The following is a 20,661-nucleotide window of genomic DNA, read 5'->3' as shown; positions in this document are numbered from 1 at the left end:
GTGTAAGATAGTTTTAGAGCTGTCAGGAATTGTGCTTAAACCACAAGGGAGTTTAGTAAAAGCAAGTACAGAAATGACTAGGATTCCATTTTTTTTCTTGAAATAATTGAGTTCTCATTATTTTTAATGCTATTCTCTCTTTAAAATAGATATCGAGTTTCCATTTTAAGCAGCTGTATCATGGTAAGAGCAAGACCTACTACTGTGTAAGTATGGTACATACCTGATCAGTCAAGTACCTTTATCAACTGTAAATAAATGATGAAATGCTAGTCCTTTAGAACATAAATATTTCTGACCTGAGATTCAAGGTAAGATATCCTATTCATGGATGTTTTAAAATATTTTATAAAGGGATAGATAGATGACTAATAGATTGTGTGTATGTGTGTTAGTCACTCAGTTGGGTCTGACCGTTTGCAATCCCATGGACTATAGTCCATCAGGCTCCTATGTCCATGGGATTTTCCAGGAAAGAATACTGAAGAGGATTGCCATTTCCTTCTCCAGAGGATCTTCCCAACTCAGGGATCGAACCCAAGTCACCTGTATTGCAGGCAGATTCTTTACCGACTGAGCCACCAGGGAAGCCCTAATAGGCTGATAAGAGATAGATAATAGATAGGAGTGCTCGCTTCGGCAGCACATATACTAAAATTGGAACGATACAGAGAAGATTGCATGGCCCCTGCGCAAGGATGACACGTAAATTCGTGAAGCGTTCCATATTTTTATAAAATGGTGGAAATAAATGAAGCAGAGATGAAAAAAGAAAAAAGAATCAAAAGAAATGAGGACAACCTCAGGGACCTCTGGGACAATGTGAAACGCCCCAACATTCAAATCATAGGAGTCCCAGAAGAAGAAGACAAAAAGAAAGGCCATGAGAAAATACTCGAGGAGATAATAGCTGAAAACTTCCCTAAAATGGGGAAGGAAATAGCTACCCAAGTCCAAGAGACAGATAATAGATAGGAGTTTCCCTGGTAGTTCAGACAGTAAAGAATCTGCCTGCAATGAGGGAGACCTGGGTTTCATCCCGAGGTCGGGAAGATCCCCTGGAGAAAGAAATGGCAACCCACTCCAGTATTATTGCCTGGAGAATTCCATGGACAGAGGAGCCTGTCAGCCTACAGTCCAGGGGATCACAAAGAGTGACACAACTGAGTGACTTTCACACAAGCGATAGGTAGGTAGATACATAGGTAGATAGATAGATAGATATACATAGAGGCTAAGTGAGGCTAAAACCCAAGCCTCATCTTGCCCAGTTAGAGTCCTCCTACCCTCTGCAGTGGTTGAAAGCAAACACAGGAGATTCCTAATGTGAGGAAGATCTGAGTAAGAAAGTGAGATTAACGAAAATCAGGTTTAAACTTCTCTTCATGGTAGATTTCTCCACTTCCTGTGTGACTGATTCCATACTTCACAGTGACAATCTGGCTGAGAATCTTGAAAATTTTCATTGGTTAACTCATTTGATCCCAACTCAGTTCTTAACACCGTAAAGGCGTGGATCAATTTTAGCACTTCTCTCAAGTACAAATTTCAAGGAACGTTTGTGAAATGAATGACATAGCTATCAGTCTGATTTCCATCTAGGTTGATGACATCAAGAGTTCTGGCCAAGTGCTTCTCAAACAAATGTGAATATGACTACCTGAGGATTTTGTTAAAATTCAGATTCTTATTGAGGAGATCTTGGTGGGGCGCAGGGTTCTGCAGTTCTAATAACCTCCCAAGTGGTTTAGATGTTGCTGTTCCTTGGACTATACTTTTAGAATCAAGGGTCTAAGTCACTCCTAAGGGGTTTATTTATGTGAGGTGATGCTGCATAGTGAATAAAACCATGAATTGGAGTCAGAAAGACATGAGCTCAAATTCTTCTCCTGTATTTACTAATGGAGTAAATAAGAATTTAGCAGAATGCCTGATACATGGCAAGTATGTTCAGGAAACTCTTGGTAGGCTGACTGAAGTTAAACCTCAAGCCTAATCTTGCCAAATCTGCTTCTTCCAACCCCCCATAGAAATTGTTAGCAAATGCAGGAAGCCCAGGGTTGTGAGGTAGGTCTCAGTGAGAAGGCTTGATGAGTGAGAAACAAAGGCAGAGACACCGGATAGGGGTGTGTGTGCGTATCTCTGTGTGTGTGTGTGTGTGTGTGCACGTGCTCAGTCATGTCTGACTCTTTGTAGCCTCATGCCTGTCCATGGGATTTTCTAGAGAAGAATACTGGAGTGGGTTACCATTTCCTTCTCCACCAGATATGGGTAATTACTGAAAAAAAGCAGAGTTTTAGAGAGAGAGACAGAGAAAAGAAGGGGTAAAGAAGACCACATAGAAAGCCAATCTGTTTAATGGGGAAAATGAGAGCAAAATGTTAAAACTGCATTCAAAATGCTTCTGTTTGTCATGTCTTAGGTCAGGTTGCCCACAAGAAAGATCTTCAGTCAAGGATTCATGGGTAAGGGGCTTAGTAAGGAGATGTCTTCAGGAAGACATGTGAGAGGGTGGGAACTGGCTGGGGAAAAAGAGAAAGCCATACAGAGAGGGGCTGGCTCTCAGGCAGTCTCACCAAAGGAAACTTCAGGGAATTCCTGCAGCGTAAATTTGTCTCAGAGATGTACTGATTTGAGGAGAGAGAGCTGGAGTCTTATTCATTGGTTTCAGGCTTCCCCAGAGAAGTGGGAGAGACATAAATTTAAATCCCCACACACTTCTAATTCTCCACAAGTGCTGGCAAAGCAGGCCCCAGTGCCTGAAAGCAATCTTCCAATAAAGAGCCACAGGTCTGAGAGGCTCGAAGCCAAACCATACAGAAGGAAGGGAGGGGACACAAAAATGATAGATGCCAGACTCCGAAATATTAAATTACAAGGGAAACTTTATTGTTTAGACCTTCCCAGGACAACTGCTCACAATGAAAGTATTCATCTCTGTGAGTCTTCCAGTGCTTATGGCTTCTTACTGTGAGAAGTTAAACAGAAATGCCAATGGTTCCTGAAATTTAGGATGATTTTTAGCAAGAGTTTTTACATTGTTTTATATTTTATTTCATTTAAAAAAAAATACTCTTTAATAGAGAAGCAGTGAATGTAAGGAAGATAAGGCAAATATCAGTAAGCACCCAAATATATAGAAATCAGGATGAATTATATATATATCTCACATATAGAAATTGGGATGAATGGTAACAATAGCCAAGTTGCTTAAAGCCTAGTATTTTATATTAGAATGATGAATGTCCGAAACAACATGACTTCAAAAATTGTTTGCCTCTTTTGTTTGCAGTCCCACTTTCTGAAATTCATGAATGATCATGGAAAACATAGAATTGAATTAGTGATCTAATGAATAATGTCTAAAATTGCTATGTGAATTTAAATTTCATAACTTGACTGGCAGAATCTTAGAGGCTGAACATAAAAAAAGTAGTGATGGTTTAGTCACTAAGTCATGTCCGACTCTTGCAACCCCAAGGGCTGTAGCCTGCCGGGCTCCTCTGTCCATAGGATTCTCCAGGCAAGAATACTAGAGTAGGTTGCCATCTCCTTCTTCAGGGGATCTTCCTGACCCAGGGATGGAACCTGGGTTTCCCGCATTGCAGGCAGATTCTTTACTGACTGAGCCACCAAGAAAGCCCCTAGAAAGAAATGTCTTAGGGTAAAAATAAACTGAAATGTTCTGTTAATTCAAGCACTCAACTCTAGCCCCATATTTCACATTGCACATAAACTGAATCTGAAGTGAGAAACTAAAAATAGTTGAATATGATTTTTGTACTTGTTACCAAAAATACTAAGATTGGAAGCAAAGGGGAGATTGGCTTTTCCCAAAGACAGGAAATATAGAATATTTTCCCCTGAAATTTTGAGACTTCAGTTAGGTAAGGCACTCTTTAGAAAGTGAGAAATAAAATGTTAGTCTTTCAGTCGTGTCTGACTCTTTGAGACCCCATGGACTGTAGCCCACCAGGGTCCTCTATCCACAGGATTCTCTAGGCAAGAATACTGAAGTGGGTAACCATTCTCTTCTACAGGGAATCTTCCTGACCCAGAGAACGAACCTGGGTCTCCCACACTGCAGGCAGATTCTTTACTCTTTGAGCCAGGGTATCCTAGCAATCTTTAACCCTCAAATAGCTGAAGATTAAGAAACCAACAAATGAAGTATGTCTGTATATATGTGTGTGTGTGCATGTGTATAACATATATACTTGATATATATATATATATGTAAGATCATATTTGTCAAAAGAAGTAGAAAATGTGACAGAATAGCTAAGAAAATCTTGATTAAAATAATGCAAGCATCTTCCAAAATATCAACTCACACTATAAAGACACAATAATTAAAACAGAGCAGTTTTAGTAAAAACAAATATATCTCTCAAACAGAATAGAGAATCTAGAAGCATTTGCATGAAGATTTTAAGATATAAAAAGTTAGTATTGCAAATCCATGGAGAAAATATAGACTACTTATTGAATAGTGGCTGGATAATGGGAGCTCCAATTATACCCAAGGAAAAAATAAATTACAGATGGAATAAAGGTCAAACTTTAAATGTTAGTAAGTTAAATATAAACAAAAATATACATAAGAAATATAAAAACCAAAAACTATAAAATTTTAAAAGATGATAGAGAAAGATATTTTTGATAATGTTAAAGTAGAGGAAGCTTTCATAAGTAAGCCAGAGACTGTAAAGAAAAAGCAGAACTGGTTTTTAAATACTTAAAATCTTAAGTATTTAAGTTTAAAATTTTTTAAATTTAAGTACTTAAAATCAAATAAATACTTATTTGATTAAAAATGCCACAAAAACAGCTAAAATATAAGTCAATCTGGAGAGAAAGTATTCAGAACATTTTTAACACATAAAATACTAGCATTTCAAATATAAAAGAAGGCTAAAACTCTGTGAAATAAAAATAGGGTATAGAGGATAAGATATTTCACTAATGAAGAAACATCTTTGGGTAATTACTGTATATGAGATGCTCAATGTCACTGACAATCAGGGAAATACATTTTAAAGTGAGAGATTATCATGTAATATAAGAATACATTCATATAAAATTTGAGGTTAGTTTTTATGTGTTTTATTTAATTTTTGAATAGGTAATATATTCACATGGGTCAAAATACTATATAATAAACCTTCCCACCTAGTTTCCTGCCAACAGTTTATCTTTTACAGACAATTGATTTGACAAATCCTCTATGAAGTTTTACAGGAATATTTTATACATTTACAAGTAAATATATAATGCTCTGCACTTTAATTTTTATCCAAACACAGGCAGCTTTCTCGTTCTTTTGTATGGCTTCATAGTATTCCATTGTTTAGACATGACATAGCTGATGGCCGAGTATAATGGCACAGTAAAAGCAGTATACATAAGTTGTATCACATAGATGTGACTATATCTGTAGCATAATTTCTTAGGAGAACAGTTGTTGGATCAAATGATATCTGTACATTTGTAAATGAGTATAGCCTTTTGAGGAGGAAATTTGAAGACAGCTTTAAAGTTTAAAATAGTTATGCCTTGGGACCCGACGCTATCCTGCAGATTGAACATTATAAAATAATGTCTGCAAAGGAATGTATACCTCAGTATTTCGATAACAATAAACTGGAAATCTAAATGTTCTTACTACAGGAATGGTTTTATCTACTTATAAAATATATATAATGATTATTCACATTACAGAATACTATGCAGTGATTAGAAGTAATGAATTAGGTCCATATGAACAAAGATGAAAATATCTACAAAATATATATAAGATATATATATATGTAATTAAGTGAAAAAAGCAAGTGACTGGACAATATGTATCACATGATTTATATATTTAAAGAAAAGACACACCAAATTTTTAAAAGGTGCTAACTCTGAAAAATGAAGAGAAACTGGGTATAGGTGACAGAGCAATGTGAAGCTGAATTTTATTATTTTTGCTGTTTTTATCGATTTAAATTGTTTTTGAAGTTAAAAATTAAAATATCAAGAACACTACTGAGATGTGAGAAGCAGGACCTTAGTGAGCTCACTTGAAAAGTCAGCCTCTGAAATTCCATGCATAGCTACACTCTGAGACCCTAAGGCAGAGAGTGCTTATTGCACTCTGCTGATGAAAAGGTACATCAACAGATATGACAGTCAGCCAAGGCCGGCAAGAGTAGGAACACAGCCTACCTTGACTGGGCCATATGGTATCCCCATTGTGAAAGTGTCTTTTCAGCTAAAAGTAATAAATTTCGTTTTAAACTAAAAAACAAAGCATAGCCACAACCTTTGTAAATTTTAAATGATAGAATACAATAACGTTGGCAAAATATACAAAAATACATTTTATAGAAAAAGGAAAATGTGGAACTAATATAAATAAATCATGTTTTATAAGTTATTTGCAATTGACTGCTTTTTATGGATCTACCATATGAGCCTATCCTTACACCTTATAAATGTGAAAAATAACTAAATCAGCAGGAGGGATTTCTTTGCCTCAATAAAAGAACCATATGCCAGGTAAAAAGAAAAATAATCACATTCACCAATATTGTTTCTGAACCATTGTCCCTGCTCAGTCACAGAACTCTAGCCCTACCATACCATCCACTTTACGTAAAGATATGAGTGATCATTACTTATGATGTGACTCAGTGGAACTAAGTTGAAGACAGAGACTTTCGGGCACTGAATCATCACAGAAATATTAGTGAAAATTTATGCAGACTTCCTAGGCAGCGCTAGTGGTAAAGAACCCGCCTGCCAATGCAGATGTAGGACACTCAGTTTCCATCCCTGGGTCGGGAAGGTGCCCTGGAGGAGGGCATGGCAACCCACCCCAGTATTCTTGCCTGGAGAATCCCATGGACAGAGGAGCCTGGCGGGTTACAGTCCATAGCGTCCTAAACAGTCAGACACGACTGACGCGACTTAACACACCTGCAATGTTAAATACTGGTGCACATGCTCCGTCATCCCAATTAATTGGGATTGAGTGGTCAATTAGCAAACAGGGAGCCCCCAGGTAGTTTCAAAATCCTTAGCTCAGCTTTTCAGGCAACAGTTATTACCAATTAAGGAGAATTATCGTCAATCCAGGTTAAAGTCGAAAAATTCATTTTCCATTTTTCAGTTTTTCCATCATAACACTTCTTGTAGATCAAGATATTTGGTTTTGCTGTTTATTTTGAGAGCTTAATAGTTTCGTTACTCTTGATAGTTTATGAGAGTAATGAGAAAATCACATTCAATAAAGAAATATTTTCATTGCATACATCACATGGTTTTTTGTTCTTATATTTACCGAAAGTGAAAGTCGCTCAGTCGTGTCCGACTCTTTGTAACCCCATGAACTATACAGTTCATGGAGTTCTCCAGGATAGACTACCGACCAGGGAAAGGTAGCCTTTCCCTTCTCCAGCTGATCTTCCTGATCCAGGAATCCAACTGAGGTCTCCTGCATTGTTGGCAGATTCTTTACCAACTGAGATATCAGGGAAGCCCTCATACTTACTGAACTATGAGTTAAATGGAATGTAAAGAATTCAATGATTCACCCAGTATTGTATAGTATTCTACATTAAAGAAAAAAAAAATCTGATCTTAATTTTAAGTTAGTTTTTTTTTATACTCTCAAAATCAGAAAGATCAGTCTTTTTCTCACTATATTGAAACTAGACATCAGTAAGTATTTGCCATGTAAGATGTCTTTTTTCCCCAAGGCTCTTGACAGGGAAGCACCATTTGCAAATGTTTCAGTACAAAAGGCAAAATTTAGTATGACATTCCATTCTCTTCTAGCTTTTATCATTTTTAAAGCCGGCTTTTAAGTTATTTTCTTTTTCTTTTTTTGGTTTGCTTTTCTTTTATTTCCAGTACTTACAGATAGGAACAAATAACTAGATTAAGATTTTCATGCATTCCATTTATTATTGATATGATTATAAATATTTTAATAAATAGAATTTTAAGAAAAGAAATCAAATAAGTAAAAGCTTACTTGACATAAAACTAAACACTTAGCAAAGGTATAGCTTAGGGCCCTGGTTAAACTTCCTTTGTCAAAACAAATTATTTATTAATTGCTATTAACCTGCTTAAAGTTTCATAGTCATGAGTGGATGAAATTGCTTTCTATAACATTTCGTGACAAGAAACTCTAAATTTCATAATTTTGTATTCCACTGTTGGAATTTAGTGTAACTTAAGCATTAACATAGTTTTATAAGTAAATGCCTATGCTATACAATAAACACACTTATGCATTTGCTAATTTCTTGTTCAAGGCCTTACACAGTGGGAGTTATGGTAAGGTATTGACTGACTGAATGAAGAATTAAATGCATGAATAACAAAATGAATAAGGAAGACTGGGTTCGTTTGTCAAATATATGTTATATATTGATATAGTCATTTAATTTAAAGGATGATTAAGTGCAAAATATTATGCACTGATTTATAAAATTTGTTGTGTGTACTTGTTGGGCATGTTTACAATAGACTCAGACTCTGTTTTCATTGTTACCAACACAGTTGCTCAACAGTTTAAAGATTCTTAACTGTTTAGAGAAATATATACTATAATAAATTTAGTTATAAATATATTTTAGGAAGTGCTAACTGTATTTTCTTGATTTAAAGTCATGTGCATGCTATGTTTAATGTGGTAGTGAACTTTTCAATAACTGGCTTCATGTAGTTCAGGAAGCAGAGTAGTTGTAGAACCTGTCTCCAACTTAAATAGTCCTCACAAACTGTTCTCTAGCCACCTCTTTATTCTAGAAACTTGTAGCCAGAATTACGTGTAAACAACACTCACACTCAGCATTGAATCATAGTGATGAATGATTTGCATGGCTTCACCAAAAAGCTGTTTCAGCAGTTGAAATATGAAGAGATTTGACAAGTGGCATAGAACACTGGAAATTTGGAGCCAAAAATTTTTCTTAAATTCTACACTCTGTATTACTCACATGTACTCAGTAGAACTATGTCATCTCTCACATAATCACTGGTTTTCCCTAGAAAAATAGATGTATGTACCAGAAAAATGACTCAAAAGCAAAATATGTGTAGAATAGAAAAATAAGTTTTGTTAATTACATCTTTAAAAATTAGAAAGTAGTTCAAATAATCTATTATGTTGTGTATATTTTGATATGCACTCAGGTTTCATTTTAAATTTTATTATTTGTATTGCTAAATGGGTTGGTAAGCTTTTCCAGACTGATAGGCACATTAGGAGCACAATTAAATCAATGCTGTGGAAATTCACTGCCATTAATTTAAGTAAAAATATTATCAAAGGTAAAGTTTAAAAGATAATATACCAAGTTACAAAAATGTGCTTCATATATAATCTAGGATATGTCACGTAAGGATCTTATCACATAAGATAAACAAAAATGTTAATTAATAAATATATATGTTTACTAATGAACTGAAGAATCTATCATTACTTCTCTTGAAAATGGCCTAGAGAAATGTGACTTGATTCAATTATTATTTAGTTAATATATTTATTACAATACATATTGCCTGCATAATAAAATATATAATATATATTGAAAAATTACAAAACTACATAAAATATTACATTATACTTATTGTTGGAATTTCTTCATGACTTCAGTAAAGTGCAATTTTATTACAGAAACCAAAATTTTATTATAGAAACCAAAAAGCAAAAAATCTCATGTTTCAAAGTTCTCAAGTTCTTTACCACAATTGTTTCATGTGAACACAAACATATCAGAGCAATCAGAACACAGAAATGATTACCCATTTGAAAAGGAATTGTGCTTAAGAAGATATTACTTATCAATTACAAAAGGCAAATATGTTGAATTACATGAAGAAAAAAAATGACCCGATTAGGGAATTTGTTATCAAAAATCTACCCTTGTATCCCTAATAATACTGGTGCTTTGAGATTATCTAAGCAAAAAATGGTTGTATAGTCTTATTTTGGGGAAACTTCACATTTTCTTTTTGCGTATATTTTCCTTCCACGTAAGTTTGCCCACATATGTGTGTTTGTGTGTTCATTTCACATTTGTCTTCCCCATTTGTCTACAAAATTCATGATGTTGGCATCCACGCTTATTATATTCGGCCTAACTGATAAAGATTCTCTCTTTGACTAAATTTAATCAGGCTCCTCTGAACTCTCTTCTCAACTTGGACCTGACCTTTAGGCCTTTTTGTTTATTTTTGCATAGTTCAATTTTAGCAAGGATCTTGCTAAGTCAGTTTGACCAGATTACCATAATCTTGATAGCTAATCACCCAACAATAACTGGTTTGGTTCCTCATCTTCCTACCATTCCTCAGGTGATACACGATCGCCCTGGCCTGCATTCAGAAGCCTACTCACTGGTTAGCCAGAAGCCCCCTGACCCCTGATGTTTACTCCTAGTGATTTTTCATCTACCAACCCCTCCCCCAATCCTGCTTCTTGACTGTAAAGTTCTCCCTTTTCCTTGTGGTATTCAGAGCTGGGCCAACCTCTGTCTTCTACTATAAAAAGTCCATTGCAGTGTTCTCTATGCCCATTATGTACTCAGTCATTCAGTTGTGTCTGCCTCTTTGTGGCCCCATGGACTGTAGCCTGCCAGGCTCCTCTGCCCAAGGAGTTTCCAGGCAAGAATACTGGAGTGAGGTGCCATTTCCTACTTCAGGGGATCTTCCCCACCCAGGGATTGAACTGCATCTCTTGCATCTCCTGTAATGGCAGGCAGATTCTTTACCACTGTGCCACCTGGGAAACCCTTATATATACCATATATTGTATATAATCTCTATGTAATATTTTGCATTCTATTATTCACACCTGCATGTGCCTTTTATATATTTTTCTGTTATTGTTATGCCCCAAACAATAGTAGTTCATATATGTATTTGTGCTGCTTAAAATATAAATTCTAGGAGCAAATTTCTTAATGATAAAGCAAAATGCAATTTCAACATTTCATCAAAATCTATTCAGTGGATATGTAAATTTATAAATCCTTCAAAGGTAAGAGTCAATCATTTCCCTGAAAAATCAGTAGTGTATATTAAGCAAAACAATTTTAAAATATTCTCTTGTAACTTTGAAAAGTTTCCCACTTTCATGAAAAATACTATAGATATAGAAAATATATATTTGTTCATACTGATAAGCTACTTATTTATTCATTGTGAAATCTTATAAGAATTTGTATCTTTGATTTTTTTCTTTTTTGTGTAACTCTAAGAAATTGGAAGTTAATGGAGTAATTAAATAGTCCTTGTAAGAACCTCAGAAGATATAAATTCTTATTTCCTATATTTTATAATTCTAGCATAATAACTCATATAATACCCACATGGTCAGGAACAAATCCTTCTGTCCACCACATAAAATTTTATCAGGATGTCCCAGATTGAATTAATCTCTCTTCATCTATACTCTGATGTAGGTCCTTTACAATTCTACCTTAAAATTACTTATGCTAGCTCCCTTATTTGATTGTGTATTGCTGAAAGCAGAGAAACCATTGCTAGGTATATGAAACAGGATAGAAATATCTGAATAATGGGCCCAGATCCCTGATATTTTATACTGAAGTTATTTCTTAAACATTGATATATACTGTATAATTCACAAAAAATACAGTATACATGTGTTATATTTATCTTTTGTGATTATAATGGTTTTGATCATAGTTGTCTTCGTTAATTTAGAATTTAGAGACTTATTTTCTTTTTAGCTTAAACTGGAAATATATGGCAGCACTAGCACATGTGGCAAAAATTAGTACTCCTTTTGCAAACAACTGAGACTATAATCAAATCCTAGCTATTTTAGCCATTCTTGATTATTATCCATACCATCCATTTGGATTGTTCTTGGATACTGTATGATCCAATACTGTATTATACACATATTATTTTAGAATAACATTAGATGATAAGGTATATATGATTTAGAACTGTGCTCTCCAAGACAGTAACTACTTAATCACATAGGACTATTTAAATTTAACTTAATTATAATTAAGTTTGACAAAATGAAAAATTAAATTCCTCAGGTGCACTAGTATATATCAAGTGCTCCCTTAGCACATGTGACTACAACACTGTAGTGACTACAACACTGAGTGGCACAGATTATTTGTGTTATCTTTATCATTATAAGACATTTCATGGTCACAGAGGTTCTATTGCTCAGCTCTGGGCTAAACAGTTGAGATAAAATCAAGTCTAAGAACTAAAAGATATTTTTCCTAAAGTTATGATGTTGAATATAAATAATTCAAGTTCTTCCTTTTAATCTCCTTGATATTTCAATGACAGAGGCAGCCATTAGGTAATAAATAATATTTCCAGCACCTTTCTGACAGATGTGACATGGATGTGATTATTTTTCTGTTTCTTCAGGGCACAACATGCTGTGAGATCACTGTGGTACTGTGCAGCTAATTCCCAAGATTCCATCACTCTTTTAAATGCAGACATCTTACTGTAACTGAAAATCTAATTTTTCAACTTGCTTGATGTGAAGTGATTATTTTTCACCATTACTTGCTGCCAAAGAGCAAGGAACCTGGATTACACAAGGCTTACAGATATTGGGTGGTTTTATCATGAGAAAAAAGATGTATATTTGCATATTCAGTGCTCTTTTCCCTATAATTTAATATGAACTTGTCCCACCAAAGCCTGAAAAATCCTTCTGGTTTTAAGAATTCTCTTTACAGATGTCCCCTCATTATGGTTATTTCAAGCTTTCTTTCTTCTTAAGGTCCTACTTCCTTCCCATCATCCTCACTTACTGTGGATGACTATGTATCAATAATATTTTTCTTTATTGAGATCAAAGCCATTTATCCACCTGTGTGTTCTCATGTAAGTTCTCTAAAACCTTTCGCTTCAACAGTCTTGTCTTCTGTTCTGTCTTGTCTCCTGTCATTCTCATGCCTGTGTTCTCCCCTCTCTGATGTTCTACTCTTAGATGAAAAGGACCTTGTTTTCTGCTCCCAAATATCCTTTCCATCCACTGCCTTGAATTCTCTCCTCTCTTATTCTTTCCCTAATGTCTTAAATTTCTAACTCCTTCCTGGTTCCTCTTTATATCAGATAGGTTTATGTGGTCACAAACAACAGAGATTGTCCCTTATCAGCCAAGGAAAAGATATCATATCGAAAGCATATGAGTCTCTGGAAGACTTATGGAAATAGTTGAAAGAAAAACAAGAAAGGGCTAGAAACCAGGGAAGCTCTAAATATCCGAAGGATGAGCTCAAGTCCATCAGCAGACTATGATTAAAGTGAATTGACTCCAATCTTTTCTTTTTTTTCAGATGTTGGCCTAGACGACAGCAGAGTACCTTAACCAGAGCCCTGCTGAGCTTTGTACAAAGAGAAAGTGTAGTTTTCCTAAAGCAAAAATGGGGTGCTGTTACTTGAAGAGACACTGCATTCTAGAAGGCATAAACTACAAATCTCCATTACGCTCTCCCTTCCATATATGCACAAAATTATGCTAAATACGCATATTCACAAAAATACATACCGTAACACACTATTGCTTCCCTCCTACAACTTTGGTTCCATGAAAACATTTATCACTCACTGAGTGCTTTTCATGTGCAAACAGTAGTCTAAACATTTTACGTACACTATACTATTTATCCTTACAAGGATTCTGTCGGTAGGTACTATTATAAACCTCATTTTTTTCAGATGAAGAAATCATATCTGTTCCTTAGAAGGATTCCGAATACAGGGTTCTTAGCAGACAATCTGTAATATTTCTGTTCTTAGTAAGTCAGTCAGTGATCTGTGATTTGCTTCCTACCTTTTTGTTGCACTGGCAAGTTCTCTTTAGTCTTCTGAAAACTGTCTTCTCTGAATCCCTGAGGAATTACTGCTTCTCAGTTTACCAAAAACCCTTCTTTTAGTCACATCCAAGGCAACTTTCATTCTTTTCAACCTTCTATTTTAAGATGACACCTTGGACCATCCTCTTCTTAAAATATTCTTTCCGGTTTTCAAGACATCATGTCCCTTTGTCCCCTCATTTTTCTGTACATCAGCTCCTAAGATCTTTCTTCTTTCTTTTAACTTAACTCTAGCAGACTTTCTCAGCATATAAAATGTAAGTGCTGAAGACCAGAAGCCAAGGCTAAAGACAGAACTTTTATGCCAACTTTCTTAGAGAGCTAATCCAGCCTTATGCCCATCATTTCTCAGTGCTAATGATGTCAAATGCTATATACCTATTTCTAACTCTTTAAATTCTAATTTCATATTTTCAACTGTCTATAGAACCTTAACCTCTCAACTTATATATAAAATATATCTTAACTGACTACCTTTTGGAACATATCTATTTTTATATTAGCATCATTAAACCACTAAATCATCCCAACTGGTTAAACTATTTCATGAATTTTATCTAAATCATTGAAATTGCCTTTTAAATAATGCAATGATGATTGTTTAATTAATATCAGTCCTAGATTTTCCCCAGTCACTTTGATTTTCAGGACTGAATATGTCTAAACAGTATACTTCCCTCAGCTCGCTTCCCCAGAAAATCTTTACCATCTAGTGGAGCTTATAAGGGAATTTAAGAATTGTAAGTCCAACATCTGGTGTGCCTTTTTGAGCTTTGAACATCCACTCTTATACCCATAAGAATGCATCATTTTTAATCCCCTCAAAGGAAGGTGACACCATACTGTAATCATAGATATATATCCTTGACTAAGTTATTTACCTTTGTATTCCTCAGTTTTTATCTATAAAATGAGGAAGATAATGGCACCTACTTCATATAGTCCTGTGAAAAAATAATTAAGTGGATAACCAAATAAACGAGTAAGTAATCTCAAATAGTGATAAGTACTATTATTAAAGTAAAAAAGACATATAGCAGAATAAGTCTAGTATGTAGAGGGTAAGTTGAGGAAGGAGATTTACTTCATATAATCAATAGATTAAAAAAAATCAATAGATTCAACCAACAATCAACTAACTCACATTCTTTCATCTGGCACACAAAAATTGTACGATATAATTTGTCAAGTCTCTTGCCCCAATCATAAGTTTTGTTCATGGCATTGCCAAGAGTATTAGCCTAGAAAGTGAAAAGAAAATGTTAGTCACTCAGTCATATCTGACTCTGCGAACCCATGACTGGGGTCTGCTAGGCTCCTCTGTCCATGGAATTCACCAGGCAAGAAAACTGGAGTGGGTAGCCATTCCCTTCTCCAGGGGATCTTCCCAACCCAGTGATCAAACCCAGGTTTCCTTCACTGCAGGCAGATTATTTGCTGTCTGAGCCACCAGAGAAGTCCATTAGCCTAGTAGACCTCACATAAATCAAGTAACCTTTTTCATGACTTGTCCTTTGTGAATCTTTGTTGGCAGCCACTGTGTTGGAGAAGACTCCTGAGAGTCCCTTGGACTGCAAGGAGATCCAACCAGTCCATCCTAAAGGAAATCAGTCCTGGGTGTTCATTGGAAGGACTGATGTTGAAGCTGAAACTCCAATATTTTGGCCACCTGATGCGAAGAGCTAACTCATTTGAAAAGGCCCTGATGTTGGGAAAGATTGAAGGCAGGAGGAGAAGGGGATGACAGAGGATGAGATGGTTAGATGGCATCACTGACTCATTGGACATGAGTTTGGGTGGACTCCAGGAGTTGGTGATGGACAGGGAGGCCTGGCGTGCTGCGTTTCATGGGGTCGCAAAGAGTCGGACACGATTGAGCGACTGAACTGAACTGGTTATTCTGTCCTTTTGCAAGTGTTCACTAAATCATCTGTTCAGTGATTAGCTATATAGACTTAAAACATATTCACAACCTGAAAGTGAGAAGTGTGTTTTATCTGGTGGGAATTTCTAGGACTTCTGTAAAGTATCCCCCTACAATGCAGGAGATCTGGGTTTGATCTCTGGGTCAGGAAGATCCCCTGGAGAAGGAAATGGCAATCCATTCCAGTACTTTTGCCTGGAAAATCCCATGGACAGAGGAGCCTGGTGGGCTACAGTCCATGGGATCGCAAGAGCTAGACATGACTTAGTGAATAAACCACCAACGTTTAGAACTTTGACCCCAGGAGGCAGCATCTCTCACCCTGAGATATCAGATATGCCAACTGAGCTATCAGGGAAACCCTTTATATATTATATATTATTATTTATATATATTACTATATTGTATTTTATATATTATATATTATTTATATATATATGTCCCTGGAGAAGGAAATGGCAACCCACTCCAATATTCTTGCCTGGAGAATCCAGGAGGAGCCTGGACAGGCTAGAGTCCTTGGGGTCACAGAGAGTTGAACATGACTGAGCGACTAAGCACATTTATATATATTATTAAATTACATATATATATTTTATAATATATATAAAGTCTTGATTTCCTCCTTCATTCCTGAAAAATAATTTAGCCAAATATAGAGTTTGGGGCTGACATATCTTTTCTTTCACTATTTGAAAATGTACCATTTCTTAGTCAGAAAAGAAATCATTTAACAAGGTTTTATATTTATTTCCCCTTTTGTCTCCGCATATACACTTTAGTTCTTCCATCATAAAAAAGCATTGTTTTTTAAAATTTCTTTAACTGTTAAATGAAATTAAAAATATCCTTTAATTGCCATGTTGTAACAGTAAGTGTAATATTCCTTTCACAGAACTAGACTAGAAATGAGTAAAATACCTTTAACAAATTGCAGAAACTGCCGTTCTTCAAATCTCCTGCCTTAGCTAACGTCTACAATGACAAACAGTGAAACCATTCGAATCTACTGGGACCAATTTACTGGTGCAGTGCACAGGTCCAGTGCTTCTAGCTATAATTAGAAAACGGCGCCTGCTCTCCATTAGTTATGGTTACTATAGTAATTCCATATGCCTGCTGACTAGTGAACTAGATCGTGTATCTTCTGTAAATTGCTCTTGTTAGTCACTTGTAATTTATTTTATGTTTCCAACAACAATTTCAAACCAGTGGTGTCAGGAACACATGTTTTTGCAATTATTGGAAAAACAAACCAAAGAACGTGTACCTTCAACCTTATCCCTCTCTTGGCTATTAATGTTTACATAAACTACTGAATATTTTTGGAGATCATCAAAGACTGTCAGTATGATTTTTTTTAATGCAGGAAAAGAAAACATACTCTCTTTCTAACAAGAATGTTTCTTACAAAATTTTGAGATCTATCTCTAGAAAAGATGATCAAAGAATGTATAATCTGCATTGTTTTTCATATCTGCATTTGAGCAGTCAATTTATTAGTGATAGGTTATTTGAAATCTGATCTTAACATCTATTGTGGATTCAAATTCAGTTAAAATTTTTAAAGCTACATAATGTGTCTGAGAGTAACAAAGAACATTTATTCATTCTTGTCCATGACTACTTCTGTATTCAGTGAAAGCTAACAATATGCTGTATTCTTATTCCACTATGGCACATTGTCAATGCTCATAAATACATGTATAGCTTCAAACAGAATATCTTACCAAATAAGTATTGATAATGTGTCAGATGCTTGGTATAATAATGATTATTTCAACAGCTGCCCTCAGAGTTTTGAACAGTTAAGGAGGATAAAATATCCATTATTGATCTATGCATATATCTATACCCTCACATTGTTTTCCAGATGTATTTTTTAAGAAATAAAAAATTTGTTTTATAACATAAAAACATATATTAAAATGGTTTATATCATTTTAGTGCATTAAATCATAGATATAAGTATATTATTGAATAAATAAGTACATTTTGCAACACAAATATCAAATTAAAAGGATATATATATAAGAGGTGAGAAGCATTTTCGTAGTGATAAAAAAATTTAACTTTAGAAAAAATTTATTTTGAATATTGACGTATAAAACTCAAATATCAAGTATATGCCTGACATTGAGATTATCATACACTTCATTAAAAACATGATAATATTGTTTGTATTATATGTATAAACATAAAATATAAACTGATTATTCACATTTTATATCCCTATGGTTATACTTCTGAATTACTACATCTAAAAAATGTCTACGATTTAATCCTGGTCCTTCATGACATAAAAGAATAAAAGAACAACGAGACTTTAAAACACTGAAAGCTCTTTTGAACTCAAACCTTTACCCCAATATTGAGAGTAATGAAGCTTCAAGAGACAGTTGTATGCACATTAATTATTGTAATTATTCAAGCTACTTTCCCTTAGGGTTACCATATTTCTAAGCCAAAAGGATATTCTAGGTCCACTATGACAATTAGCATCTGATAAATGATGCTACTGCCACACTGCTAACACAGGGATTGATCATTTCCAATTAATTCCTGAGAGAAATCAATGGTTTCTTCCTAGAGCATATGCATTAACTAATTTATGTTAATATGAATACCTTATATCCACAATTTGCTAGGGAAGATGGGACATTCTATTTATAAACTGGTTACTATTTTAGAGCTTTGATATACTATTTCAGAACTCAAAAAAAGAGGCATAACTGGGCAGTTTAACCACAGCAACTAAATCTTGACATTGATGAACGTTGATCCAACTCAAATGGAGCAAAGAAGCTTTAGGAGATTTTTCAGTTTGATTGGTTCTAGTTTAGAAATATTACCATATATTGGGGACCCGATTCTTGGGTTGTTTGGGTTTATACTTCTCGTAGCCAGCACTAAAATGGTTTATGCTTCTTAAAGATATGACCTAAAGGGTGATGCTATAATCAAACGTTTGCTCCATTCCTGTGTATTCATAAATAGGTATCAAATACATGTAGGTCAGCTGGTAAAGAATCCACCTGCAATGCAGGAGACCCCGGTTCAATTACTGGGTTGGAAAGATCCCTTGGAGAAGGTATAGGCTACCCTCTCCAGTATTCTTGGTCTTCCCTTGTGGCTCATCTGGTAAAGAATCCGCCTGCAATGCTGGAGACCTGGGTTCGATCCCTGGGTTGGGAAGATCCCCTGGAGAAGGGAAAGGCTACCCACTCCAGTACTCTGGCCTGGAGAATTCCATGGACTACGTAGTCTGTGGGGTCACAAAGAGTCGGACATGACTGAGCAACTTTCACTTTCACATAATATATGCCAGTATAGCGTGAAGGCCTTGAACATTCAAGCACAACAGCTTTGTCCTTACTAAACTTACACTCTAGTAGAAAAGACAGACACACATGAGCAACACAACAATAGGAAAATGGGTGGCCCGAAGGAAAATAACAGGGTGAAACATGTCTAGATAGGCGCATCATGGTGAGAGAATGAAATTAAGCTGCTAAATGAAGCCTAGGTGAGACCATTCTTGGCTGAAGTAACAATATAAGAAAAATTTCTAAGACAGGAAGAAGCTCAGCTTCTCCACTCCAAGAACGGAAAGAATTCCCATGAGGCTGGAGTGTGTAGAAATTGGCTTAATATAGAATAGCTTATTACTGTAAACAGAAGGTGAAGTATGTGTGTACAGATGCTAGTATAGATAGACGTAGTAATAAAAGTCTGTGTAAGTTTCCTCCCATTGACTTTAAATTTCTCAGCGAACATGACTGAGAATTGACCACTTAAGCTTTTCGGTGGAGAATGGACTGTAAAATATGCTAAAAAGCAAATAGAGAAGCCAGCTCATTGTGGTGATCTGGCAGAGATGTGATAGATGGGTGAGCATATGTTATCAGCCAAACAAGGGCATTTTAGAGAATGAAAAAGCATACTGTACTTGTTATCGATTATGCCAGGACAACAGGCATAACCCCCATCTGTCCTGGGAAAATAAGAATCTCTGGTCACCCTGTCCTATCCTAGAGAAATGAGTAGAAATTTAGATAAGGTGAAATATGTTAATGATTGTCTATGAGGGCTAAGTAAGTGAAAGGATTCAAGAATAATTCCCAGGTTTCTGGCTATTTACTGAGCAATGCATAGGGATAAGCAGGCTTCTGTGGGGATATGAAGAATTCTGTCTTGCATATATTTGGTTTGAGAGGCTTGTGAGACATTGAAGTGAGGACATTCATCCTGAAGTTCTGATGAGAGCTCTGGGTTGCAGATGTAAGTTAGGTGGTTGAAAGCATACGGGTAGTATTTAAAGCCTTGGAAAAGGGATGAGATCACCTGGGATGAGAGCATGTACAAGAGAGGAAGCAGACTATTAAACTCTGAGCAATCCTGTGGAAGACTGATTCAGGGAGAAGGAGCCAAAAAAAAAACAGAATGAGAAAAATATAGCTAGAAATGTAAGAGGAAACCAGGATAGAGGAATGTCACACAAGTTTTGAGAACAGAATTTCAAGCCTAGTTTCAAAATAGAAAATGGTCAAAACATCTAATGCTACTAAGAAGTCAAATTACTTGAGATCAGAAAAATGTCCTTTGAATTTGGGATGATAATGATGATGAGTGACGTTGACTTCTTTAAGAGGAGTATTGAGGGCAAAATTCAAGGCGGCAGGGGTTAAAGGTTAAAGTGAAAATGAGGCCTTCTGCTTTGGGCAAAACTATGACTGTATGTTCAGTAGGACTCAACTGCTGTAAACATTTAGATTCTCAATAATATATGATTCGAATGCTTTGTTGAAATTTTAAGAAATAAAGGAAATTTCCAGGCTATCTTTCTCC

General features: G+C 35.5%; 1 non-coding gene across 1 annotated transcript; it reads left to right on the top strand.

Moving 5' to 3' along the window:
• The first annotated feature begins 627 nt into the window (after window positions 1–627).
• On the top strand, window positions 628–733 carry LOC122431544. Its single transcript, XR_006266561.1, has one exon. It is a non-coding gene; the product is annotated as a U6 spliceosomal RNA (small nuclear RNA).
• Window positions 734–20,661: the final 19,928 nt, after the last annotated feature.

The sequence above is a fragment of the Cervus canadensis genome, chromosome 29 (genome assembly GCF_019320065.1).
Source record: "Cervus canadensis isolate Bull #8, Minnesota chromosome 29, ASM1932006v1, whole genome shotgun sequence".
NCBI classification, from domain to species: Eukaryota; Metazoa; Chordata; class Mammalia; order Artiodactyla; family Cervidae; genus Cervus; species Cervus canadensis.
This window is presented reverse-complemented; position numbering and strand designations above follow the sequence as displayed.